This window comes from Solanum stenotomum, chromosome 10 (genome assembly GCF_019186545.1).
Source record: "Solanum stenotomum isolate F172 chromosome 10, ASM1918654v1, whole genome shotgun sequence".
NCBI lineage: Eukaryota > Viridiplantae > Streptophyta > Magnoliopsida > Solanales > Solanaceae > Solanum > Solanum stenotomum.
Window position 1 is genome coordinate 29,632,129 of NC_064291.1, and position 12,333 is coordinate 29,644,461.

The following is a 12,333-nucleotide window of genomic DNA, read 5'->3' on the forward strand; positions in this document are numbered from 1 at the left end:
ATCCTTAATAAGTGACACCAAATTATGTTTTGGTGGGAAACTTTAGAGGACAAAATTTTGCTACGAAATTAGATGTTTCGTCACTAAAAGTGTGTTGCTCATGCATTTAAATACGAAATGTAATTTTTGTCACAAAAGGTGAATAATTAGTGACGAATTTTGTGTCGTACCTAATAATTTCACAGCTAAATATCACATTTGTTGTAGTGTGTTGGCATAGAAGCATAAACCGGCCCACGACGCTAGAAGGAACCACTATCTCTATGTGTACCTCTGCCTCCAGATGAGGCATCAGAAAATTGACCAGAAGAATGAGCCCTCTTGGGCTCCCCAAACTATTCTTAAACCATTAACTCCGCCTCTTTGGCGGTGCTCACAATGGATTTGAAGGAAGTCCCCTCTCTAGCTGCCCTGAACGCATAAGATATGACGGAGAAACTCAACCCTCTCACAAACCGGTGAACTCTCTCTACCTCATCCGACACAATAGTGGTATCATGCCTAGAAAGCTCATAGCAACGGACCTCATACTCGGTCACAGAAAAACTGCCCAGAACCAAGTTCTCAAATCTCAGACGGCTCTGTTCTCTCATGCTCCACGACATGAAGTTGTCCTAGATAGCACTAGAAAATACAGCTCACTCTATAGGATGAAGTCCAACTAGTCTAAACCTCACAAAAGTCCTCCACCACTCTCTAGCACAACCACGAAGCTGAAGGGCAACAAATCGAACAACACGAGCATCCACCATGCCTACAGCCTCATGCATCCGTTGGCACAAAGTAAAGAACACATGAGCATCCTCGCTCTATACCACCCTGAAATTGGAGTGGTTTCATTTTTTGAAACCTTTTATAACACTCCTTATCAGTCGCTTTCAAGATAACCTCCAAAGCAATCTGTGCACCAACAGTCGGTGAGTAACCACGGGTGGCTGGCCCACGTAAACATGAACACCTGGAGTCTACTACTGACCTAGGGTCTGTGCCCATGGAGAAAGGCTCTCTAACACACCAAGCATCCTCAACAAAGTCTCATGAAAGAACAGAGCTCTAAACTCGGGAGGTGTTTACATCCCTACTTTATTCAAATAAGGCAAAACATTGTGGTGACTCAAAAAATAATCAATTAATTCAATTTTAAAAGAATTTTAAGAAAAAAGAGTTTTAAAAGAGTCGCTACCTAATTTTAGAAAAAAATTAGGAAACCAATTAAAAAATAAGTCTACGAAACCATTAGATTCTAGGTAAGGGTTCAAATTATTCCGAAGGGAAGGTGTTAGGCATCCTTCAAAATCCACAATTGTGGGTCCCGACTGAATTTATTTAATAAATTGAGGAGTAGAAAAAAACAATATACAAGTATCATGCAATATACACAAGTAATAAAATAAAACAATAATATAAGACACGGCCAAAGTTTGCCTAACATCGATATATACAAAATAATGAATAGAGATTATAATTTGAACTTCATTTGAATAACTTCAATGGGAAGCAACTTCGAGTACCTGTAAAGACACTTAGTAAAAGTATTAGTAATAAATAAATATGAATAAAAATAAATAAATTAAATAATATTTTTTAAAAAATCCATCTTAAATACATGGGAGGCATTGGAAATCGATAGTAATTTCTTCATCGACCAACTTTAACATATGAAAAATATAAACTTAAACTAAATGTCTGTCTTTTAACATTGGGGAAGCCTAGAAAACCGATGGAGGGATTTTTTCATTGGCCAAATTTAACTTACAAAATTTAAATAAGATTGACAGATAAAAATTCAAGTGAATAATGATAAAACTAACAGGCCAATCAAAACTTGAACAGTAGCAAATTTACCGAGAAAAAACTCAAAATACAATTCATTCAAAATCAATAAATAAAGAATCAAAATTTATGAACACGAAGTTTACTACTAGCTCCAAACATTCAATAAAATAAACACGAAATAAACTAGGCGAAATGGTCTGGTAAACCCTTGTACTTGTATCAGTTTGTATTCTGAACCCTTCTACTTACCTCCTTGTCGTCTGGACCCTTAAACTCAATTAAAATGAGACTTTTAAGTCCCTCCAACCATGTGTGTAGCTCACTCTCCTTTATATAATTGACATGTCATATCCACGTCAGATATATTAATGCCATATCATATCCACATTAGATATATTAATGCGATATCATAATTATTTCATAACTATTTTTTAAAATTATTAACCAAAATTATTTAATAAAATGTAAAATAATAACATTTTAATTTATTTTTGGCAATTTTTAAAGTGAATTTACATACATCCAATTCTCCCTATTTTCACTGTTTCACTACCAAAATCGATCGGAGAAAGTCATCGCCGTCGTCGTCGCCATTTTAGCCGGCGAAATCACATATACTTTCTCCCTCACCCATCTTCATCTCCCCCGCACACCATCACTATTTTTCTTTCCTCCTCCAACCTCCACGAAAACAACAACCTAATCCACCGCACCACCAGATCTGGCCGAAAAACCTCTTCACGGCCATGACCGTACCCTCACCCACCTCATTCTCCCCTCCACTAGCCAGTGTCGCCTCTCTCTCACACTAATCTACTGCAAAACAGTGGTGGCGTGCACCACCAGCGCCGTTTCTCTCTCTCACGCCACTGCGATTCAGTGGTCTCCGGAGAGCGTTGGTCCGCTTTCTCCCTCTACGGTGAATCAGTCACCAAAATTTGCTAAACAATCAACTTTGAATTTCTATTTCCCCATAAGAAATTTCAAAAAAAAAAAAAAAAAAAAGGTGTACCTTTCTAAGAAGTAAGCAAAGGGAGCAATGGAGATAGTAGCAAAAATAGGCTTATATGCTGACTGAACGAAACGATCCATCCCACTATCCATCACTAATTTTGTTATTAGTATGATCCCAGTAAATTGTGGAGAAGGAAAAAAAAAGTTTGGTCACGCGTGAAAATGGCCAAAAAAGACGCGGTAGTGGGCACTAGCTAGTGGGGGAAGAAGACTTACTTTTTAATTAATTGTTTTTTTAAAAAAATATTTCTTTTATAATTTTAATATTTTTTTAACCTAAAAAAGTTATTCACTCACCTTAAGGTGCGTGAAGTCACACACTTTCGCCAACTCAGCCATCTTAAAGACACATAAGCTTGGTCAATGGTAAGAGGGATTTGTTAAATTGTGTTTTATTGAGTTTAAGTGTCCAAATGACAAAGGCGTAAGTAGAAGGGTTCAAAATACAAACTGATACAAGTATAAGGGTCCACCAGACTATTTTGTCAATAAACTAATGAGCAACAACAAATAAATCATATTAAATCATCATTAGGAGTATATTGTTTCTATATACACCAAAGTAACAAAATAAGAAAATATTAAACAAATTAATAATAAAACAAATGAACCAAAATAACTGTAACTATTGATTTAGATATTATGTAGAAAATAATAAAAATTAGAGAAAAAAGTTTAAAAGTAAAACAATGGCTTACAGTAAGTGTGAGGAACGAAACTACCGGAGAAGAAATAACGGTGTCCGGAGTTTAGAGTTGTGATCGGTGGATTTGTTGCTTCGCCGGAGTTTTGAGCTGCTCCAGCTCGTTTGTTATGATAGAAAATGTTAGAAAGGGTTTTGGGTTGCCTAGCGGAGCTCGTAGATGGAACTGCTTCAAATCGCTGCTCGCCTGTATAAATGGAAAAACAAAAACGTAAAGGGGAAAAGGGATGGGAAATGGCAGTGTGCTATTATAACTCGGAGTTCACCGGAGAAAAAAGAAGATTAGCTTTGAGGTTTTGGGTTTGGTTTGGTGGTGGTCGAATTTTGTTGTTGTTGGTCGGAAAACATAGAAAATGGGGTCGGTTTAGTGTGTTGTTCGCTAGAGAAAGAAGAAGATTAGCTTTTGGATTTTGGGTTTGGTTTGGTGGTTGTTGTTGAGGATTATTTGTGGCGGTTTGATGTTGTTTTAGCTGCTGTTTGCTGCTGTTTGGTGCTGTTTCAGCTGCTTCTTAGGAGCTTATTTCAGGCGGCTGGAGGTCTGGTTGGGTCGTGAGTGACTTTTCCGGTGTTAAGCTGGCCGGAGAGGAAGAAGACAACGGTGGTTTTGCCAGATTCCAGCGTCGTAGCTTCATCAGAAAAAGCAAGGAGAAGAAGAAACGGGTGGTGGCTTGGTGATGAAATCTGATGGTGTCAGGCTGGTTGTGAAGGGAAAATGAGAGCCGAGATCTGGTGGTGAACCGGTGGCTGTTTTCTGGTTGTTTGGTGCCGTAAAAAAGAAGGGAATGGGGTGTTTGGGTGGTGGATTTGCCGGATTCCGGCGGATCTACGGTGAGCTTGTCCCCGGAAAATTGTGAACACTAAAAGAAACTTGTAAAGACTAAAAATTCTGAAAATTACCCCCTAAAATCTTATTCACCACCACTAACTTAATAACTAAGAAATAACTTAAATAGACAATCGAAAATCACATATAGTACAATACCACTATCTTAAAACCATGTGCTAAAACCACTAGCTAATAAAATATGTGTATGAAATATTATCCATATTTGAATGCATTTCTATATTGTGCAAAATATCAAAATAAATATTAACAAATGTAACGAATAAAATAATTATTAAAAGATGTAATGAATGTAACTAATGACATGTAAAAAATGCAATTTAACAGAAATAACGATTTAATCAAAATGAACAAATATATGAACGTATTAAACCGATTGTGACAAAAACATAATGCAATTAAAATTAACTAATAAAAAATTCTGAAATTTTAACAAATAAGGATAAATATCGATAAATTTATTTTAAAATTTGAAAAAAAATGTATTTTTGAACTATTGAATAAATAGAACTTAAAAGTTACGAATTTTAAAAATGTTAGGCCAAAATTGGGTGTCAACAATTGTCCATTTCGTTGGATATGATTGATGAAAGAAATCATTGAAATAGAAAATTGACAAACCCAATTTTGGCCGAACACATGACCTTCATATAAACGTGTGGTTGGAATGTGGTGGGAGTTGATCCTCAACTTGTTTCCAAAAGGTTCCACGTTGTGTTGCGTCCTTGTTGATGTAGCCCACACCTATGACTTATTTAAGAATGCATCCTCTAGGATGTTCTCCGAAAAACAAAGATAAAAACTCATTAGTAGAGATAGAATTAAAGAAAAATGTAGCATCTCTTTCTATACGACGAATGAAGATGATTCATCAATAGGATATAAATGCATGTCCATAGGTAGGACGAATAAAAATAATCCATCGGTAAGATCTGAATGTATATCCTTCGATGCCAACCTCTTCCGACTTCAACATGGAAAAGATAGAGTGTGCATCCTTCACCTATGAATAGATAAGACTTAAATGCAAATATCTTTCAACGCAAGTCTCCTTCGACTTGAACGTGGAATAGATAGGGTGCACATCCTTCACCTCCGAATAGATAAGGCTTAAATGCAAATATCTTTCAACGCAAGTCTCCTCCGACTTGAATGCAAGATAGATAGGGTGCACATCCTTCAACTCCGAAGAAATGTAACATAAAATGAAAATATCTTTCAACGCAAGTCTTCTCAAACTTGAACGTGGAATAGATAGGGTGCACATCCTTCACCTCCGAATAGATATAACTTAAAATGCAAATATCTTTCAATGCAAGTGTCCTCCGACTTGAATGTGGAATAGATAGGGTGCGCAACCTTCACCTCCTAATAAATGTGACTTATATGCAAATATCTTTCAACGCAAGTCTCCTCCGACTTGACTGTGGAATAGATAGGGTGCACATCCTTCACCTCCAAATAGATATGACTTAAATGCAATTATCTTTCAACACAAGTCTCCTCCAACTTCAACGCGGAATAGATAGGGTGAAATCCTTCACATCAAAATAAATGCGACTTAAACACAAATATCTATCAACACAAGTATACTCCTATTTGAAGGTGGAATAAATAGGGTGCATATCCTTCACCTCTAAATAGATGCGACTTAAATGCAAATATATTTCAACGCAAGTCTCTTGTGACTTGAACGTAGAATAGAAAGGGTGAACATTCTTCACCTCCGAATAGATGCTGCTTAAATGCAAATATCTTTCAACACAAGTCTCCTCTGACTTGAACCTGGAATAAATAGGTTGCACATCCGTCGCTTCCGAATAGATACGACTTAAATACAAATATATTTCAACGCAAGTCTCCTCCGACTTGAAAGTGGAATAGATAGGGTGCAAATCCTTCACCTCTGAATAGATGCGACTTAAATGCAAATATATTTCAATGCAAGTCTCCTCCGATTTGAATGTGGAATAGATAGGGTGAACATCCTTCACCTCCGAATAGATGCGACTTAAATGCAAATATCTTTCAACGCAAGTCTCCTACGACTTTAACCTGGAATAGATAGGGTGCACATCTTTCACCTCCAAATAGATATGGCTTAAATGCAAATATCTTTCAATACAAGTCTCCTCCGACTTGAACACAGAATAGATAGGGTGCACATCCTTCACTTCCGAATAGATGTGACTTAAAATGCAAATATCTTTCAACGCAAGTCTTCTCCGACTTGAACGTGGAATAGATAGGTGCACGTTATTCACCTCCGAATAGCTGCGGCATAAATGCAATATCTTTCAAGGCAAGTCTCCTCCGATTTTAACGCGGAATAGATATAAGGTGCACATCCTTCACCTTTGAATAGATGTAACTTAAAATGCAAATATCTTTCAACGCAAGTCTCCTCTGACTTGAACGTGCAATAGATAGGGTGCACATCCTTCACCTCTGAATATATGTGACTTAAATGCAAATATCTTTCAACGCAAGTCTCTTCCGACTTGAACGTGGAATAGATAGGGTGCACATCCTTCACCTCCTAATAGTTGCGGCTTCAATGCAAATATCTTTCAACGTAAGTGTCCTCCGACTTAAACGTTGAATAGATAGGGTGACTTCCTTCACCTCCGAATATATACGACATAAATGCAAATACTTTCAATGCTAGTCTCCTCCGATTTGAACAAAAAAAAGATAGGGTGCTCATCATTCACCTTTGAATAAATGCGACTTATATACAAATATCTTTCAACGCAAGTCTCCTCTGATTTGAACGTAGAATAGAAAGGGTGCACATCCTTCACCTCTGAATAGATGTGTCTTAAATGCAAATATATTTCAACGCAAGTCTCCTCCGACTTGAACGTGGAATAGAGAAGAAGCACATCCTTCACCTCTAAATAGATGCACTTTAAATGCAAATATCTTTTAATGCAAGTATCCTCATATTTGAACTTGGAATAGATAGGGTGCACATCCTTCACCTCTGAATAGATGCGGCTTAAATGCAAATATCTTTGCACCCAAGTCTCCTCCGACTTGAACACGGAATAGATAGGGTGCACATTCTTTGCCTACGAATAGATATGACTTAAAATGCAAATATCTTTCAACTCAAGTCTTCTTCGACTTGAACATGGAATAGATAGGGTGCACATCCTTCACCTCTGAATAGATGTGGCTTATATTCAAATATCTTTCGACGCAAGTCTCCTACGACTTGAACGTGGAATAGATAGGGTGCACATCCTTCACCTCTAAATAGATGTGGCTTAAATGTAAATATTTTTCAACGCAAGTCTTCTCCGACTTGAACGAGAAATAGATAAGGTGCACATCTTTCACCTCTGAATAGATGCGGCTTAAATGCAAATATCTTTCAACGCAAGTCTCCTCCGACTTGAATACGGAATAGATTAGATGCACATCCTTCACCTCCGAATAGATGCGACTTAAATGTAAATATTCAACGCAAGTGTCCTCCGACTTTGACGTGGAATAGATAGGGTTCACATCCTTCACCTCCAAATAGATAGGAATTAAATGCAAATATCTTTCAACGCAAGTCTCGTCCGACTTGAACGTGGAATAGATAGGGTGCACATCCTTCATCTCTGAATAAATGTGACTTAAATGCAATGTCCTTGGTGAATGAAAATGCAATGTCCCTGTTGACAAATGAAAAATGCAATGACCTTCTTGGCAAAAAAAATGCAATGGCACTCTCGGCAAATGAAAACTGCAATGGCCCTCTCGGCAAATGAAAACTGCAATGACCCTCTCGGCAAATGAAAAGTTCAATGATCGTCTCGGGAAATGAAAAATGTAATGACCTTCTTGGTAAATGAAAAATACAATGACCCTCTCGGGAAATGAAAAATGCAATGATGAATGACTCAATGATTGTCCACTGTAACAAGATAGATGGCTCGGTGATTGTCCACTGTAACGAGGTGGATGGCTCGATGATTGTCCAATTGTAACAAAGTGGATGGCTCGATGATTGTCCACTGTAATGAGGTGGATATCTCGATTATTGTCCACTATAACGAGGTGGATGGCTCGATGATTGTCCATTGTAATAAGAGGGATGGCTCGATTATTGTCCACTGTAACAAGGTGGATGACTCGATGATTGTCCACTTTAACGAGGTAGATAGCTTGACTTTCCAACTATAACGAGGTGGATGGCTCAGTGATTGTCCAACTGTAATGAGGTGGATGGCTCGATGATTGTCCAACTGTAACGAGGTGGATGGCTCACTGATTGTCCACTGTAACAAGGTGGATCGTTCGGTGATTGTCCACTGTAACGAGGTGGATGGCTCGATGATTGTCCACTGTAACGAGGTGGATGGCTGATTTTCCAATTGTAACGAGGTAGATGGCTCAGTGATTGTCCACTGTAATGAGGTGGATGGCTGATTTTCCAACTGTAACGAGGTAGATGGCTCAGTGATTGTCCACTATAACGAGGTGGATGGTTCGATGATTGTCCACTATAACGAGGTAGATGGCTCGATGATTGTCTTGAAAGTGTCATCCTCTTAATGCTTTCATCTGTCCATGTGTTCGAAAATGAACGATTAGTAGATACAATGTCTCTTTAGCTAGCAACTTGACAAGAAACTTTAAGGAAAGATTCACAAAAGAATGTGTTCAGAGTGCCTGATCACTTTGACACAAGTGAGCAATCATCATTTTGCTCTTGAACACTTAGTGTTTATTGTGACTTATATCTTATTCAGAGATTTATACGAGGCGCTGGTGGCTCGCATCCTATTTTTTTTTCTCCATTATGGCAATGTTGTAGATTTTGAAGTCGAGTTTGAACTTCAAGCAATGCAGGAGATCATTTGAAGTTGACAGTATTGGTTGGAATTTTTGAGGTCTTCCTGAAAAATTCTGTCTTAATTAAATCTTTTGACAAATCTCGAAATGATCTCCAATCTTGACTTGCTGGGGATAACATCCTTATTGTGAATTTTTGAGATGTTAGATCTCAAACATTCTGTCTTAGCTTTTATGACAGGGAGAAAGAAAATCACACTAGGTATATGACCGAGCCGTTGTGGCTCCTACATATCCTGTTGAGCTAGGATTCAGGTCAAATGTAGTTCCAATCCTATAGATGATGAATACTGCAAAGAATCTGATACAAGGTCATCAGTAGAAAATGTACAATATGAATATGATGAAATAATAAGATGATATTTCTTGCGGTATTCAAAGCCTAAAGACGAAAGATATGTCACATTTTTGGGACAAAGGACCTAATAAAATAAAATATGCATCTCACACTGACGCGATTATCCTAACGTCACATTTTACATAGACAACCCAAAAAGAAAATGCAAATTATTATTTTTACAAGAAAGACAAAAAATAAAAAAAAATGTTTCGAAAAAATATTAAAGGATGGGTGTTTGCTCACCCTGTTTTTTTTAAAGAATAAAGAATGTGAAGAGATAGTCAAGTCTTAACTACAATTGGTATCAGGAATTAGGATCACATGTAAATCTCTCCTTTTTTTTTTCTTTTTTTAACTAAGATTGAATTTAAGTTAATTCCTACAGCTTCAAGTGGTACCTCAAACATACTTAAGTATTAACAAGATTTGTTCACCTTGCTTCAAACAAAAAATTTGAATTGTAACAATTCTCATGTTTCAATTGCCCTCACAACAAGAAAAGTCCTATTCCACACATATTTGAAGCGTTTGATTTAAGGCCATTTTTCAAAGTGCACTCACAGTCACAAGAATGTTCAATGCATGCAACTGTGATACCATATGCTTGACCCTTATGTAAATCTCCACTAATGTGAGAACATTTGGAATGAGATCATGTAGGGCCTGTTATTGTCTTGTAATGTAGGCTTAGGGACGGGTAGGATATTTATTCGGGATAAGAGTAACTTAATTCCTCCTTGAGCATCACAGTGATTTTGTGCATCTAACGATTGATACGCCTTTGGAGTCTTATCCTTTTTTTTCGACTTCTCCTGAATCCTTATTCGTTGGAGCTTCTCCTTTTTTCACCATTTTCTTTTGTTTCTACTTCTTTTGAGTCCTTATTTGTTGGAACTTTCTTTTTTTTCCACCTCTTTCTTTTGATGTTTTCTCCATTTTTTAAAATATTTTCCTTCTCTTCTTTCATTGACTCTGTAGGGGTGTTGTTGTCTGTTTTTATTTCTTTCAACCTTTATTCTTTCTTTCTTTCTTTTTCTCTCTCTAGAAGTTATTTTTGCTTCCTTGACTTTGGGAAACTCAATATCATTTGCCTTTGGCAGCTTCAAACTCTGATATTCTCTTAAAATTTGTACATCTTTGGTGTGCTCAAGAAGGTTGGGCCAAGAGAGGGATAGTGCATGTAAGCACTCAGAAGGGTAATGGCTAAGATGTGGTTGTCCAAAGATATGGCTTCAAGCTCAAAGTGGGAAAAACTAGGAATTAATGTCATTTTGTAGGCTTTGGAAGGCACAATCGGGTCAAAAAAGTCTTACAATCCTTTCCCAAACCTAACATTACTTAGAATTTCGTCTCCAAAAACATTCAGGCCAAGTTCTAGATCAACAGTGCAATGCAATTGAATTTTAATCTAAAATCTCTCCACACCATGCACATAAAACCATAAGGTTGGTTTTATTCTTATCTTGAATGCCTACAAGAGAATTTTCAAACATCGCAAAAGAACAAATGAGAGGTACCAAAAGAGTCTATAGTTTACCACAAAGTCAGTCCTTTCCATCATATTAAATATTTTTACATTCTCTTAACTGCATTGGTCCCATTTGAACCGAAGACATGACTCTTATAATATGTACACAATTTGTTTTTTGAAAGAATGAGTACCGAACTCGAGAATGGCTGCCTACGTATCTCATCGAAATGAGGGGTACAATTTCGGTGCTTTTCAATAGATATTGGAAAATTAGTGACCAATTTTCTTGAGGTCATGGTTGTTCTGTCCTTTATAGTAATTGTTGAGCCCAAAACATTCTTCTCGTAGTTATTACTTAAGTGGTGTCTGTTTCTTCTGATGTAAATAATGTTGAGGTTGTTGCTAAGCTATCATATTGAAATTGATTGTTACTGCTGATGTCCTAATTGTTGCTTGCAGTTATGATATAATTTTTTATTGAAGTTCCCTCATCTCGTGATGATAATCATTTGTCAAATAATACTGTGCTGAATATTATTACTCTTGCAGGTTTTTTCCTAGGATACAAACTTACAACAGAGTTCATTATCCCTCTCTGTTGCTTTTATCAATCGATATTATCTGTTGTTTCAGTGATCAAATTTTTATTACTCGTTAATTAATTTTCTCGCGTCAGGGACAATTATAATTTAGTAAAGACAGTGAGGCAAGCAATGGAGGGATTGACTTTTCAACACGAGAACCTAGATGGCAGGCGACTAATGCAACTGAAATTCCCTTCATAGGCAGATCTGAACCTCTCTTTCAATTGTTTTCAACACCTTGGTATTGTTATTAATTATTCCAATTCAGATCCTTATTTTTCACTATGTGAAGTCATGCCACATTGATTTTGTTTTCATCTTTACTTATCTTTGATGGGCTTAATTATTGAATTATATTTGAATGATGTTTCCTGAGAGTTGGTTTAAGAGTAAGAAAATTTTAGATGCTCAAGAAAAAAAAAAATTAGTTCTATCATGCAAAAATACAATAAACAGTGTGTATGTTGATCATTACATATATAAAGTTCTCTTGGTTTTGTTCAGATACCTTCCAATATTATAAGGAATATAAATCCTGAAATTGGGCATCCTTAGAGGATAGTTTAGGACATTATTACGTGTTACTCCCATGGCTGAATATTTTGGTTATGTGTAGATAGATGTGTACTACAGATTGGCGTTTACTGATCATTGGCTGTGTAGCAGAGTTGGTTGTGGCGGAGGAAGTCATCGGAGAAGAGTCTGAGTGGTGAAACTGAAAGCTCTGCCGGATCCATTTCATCCCATGAT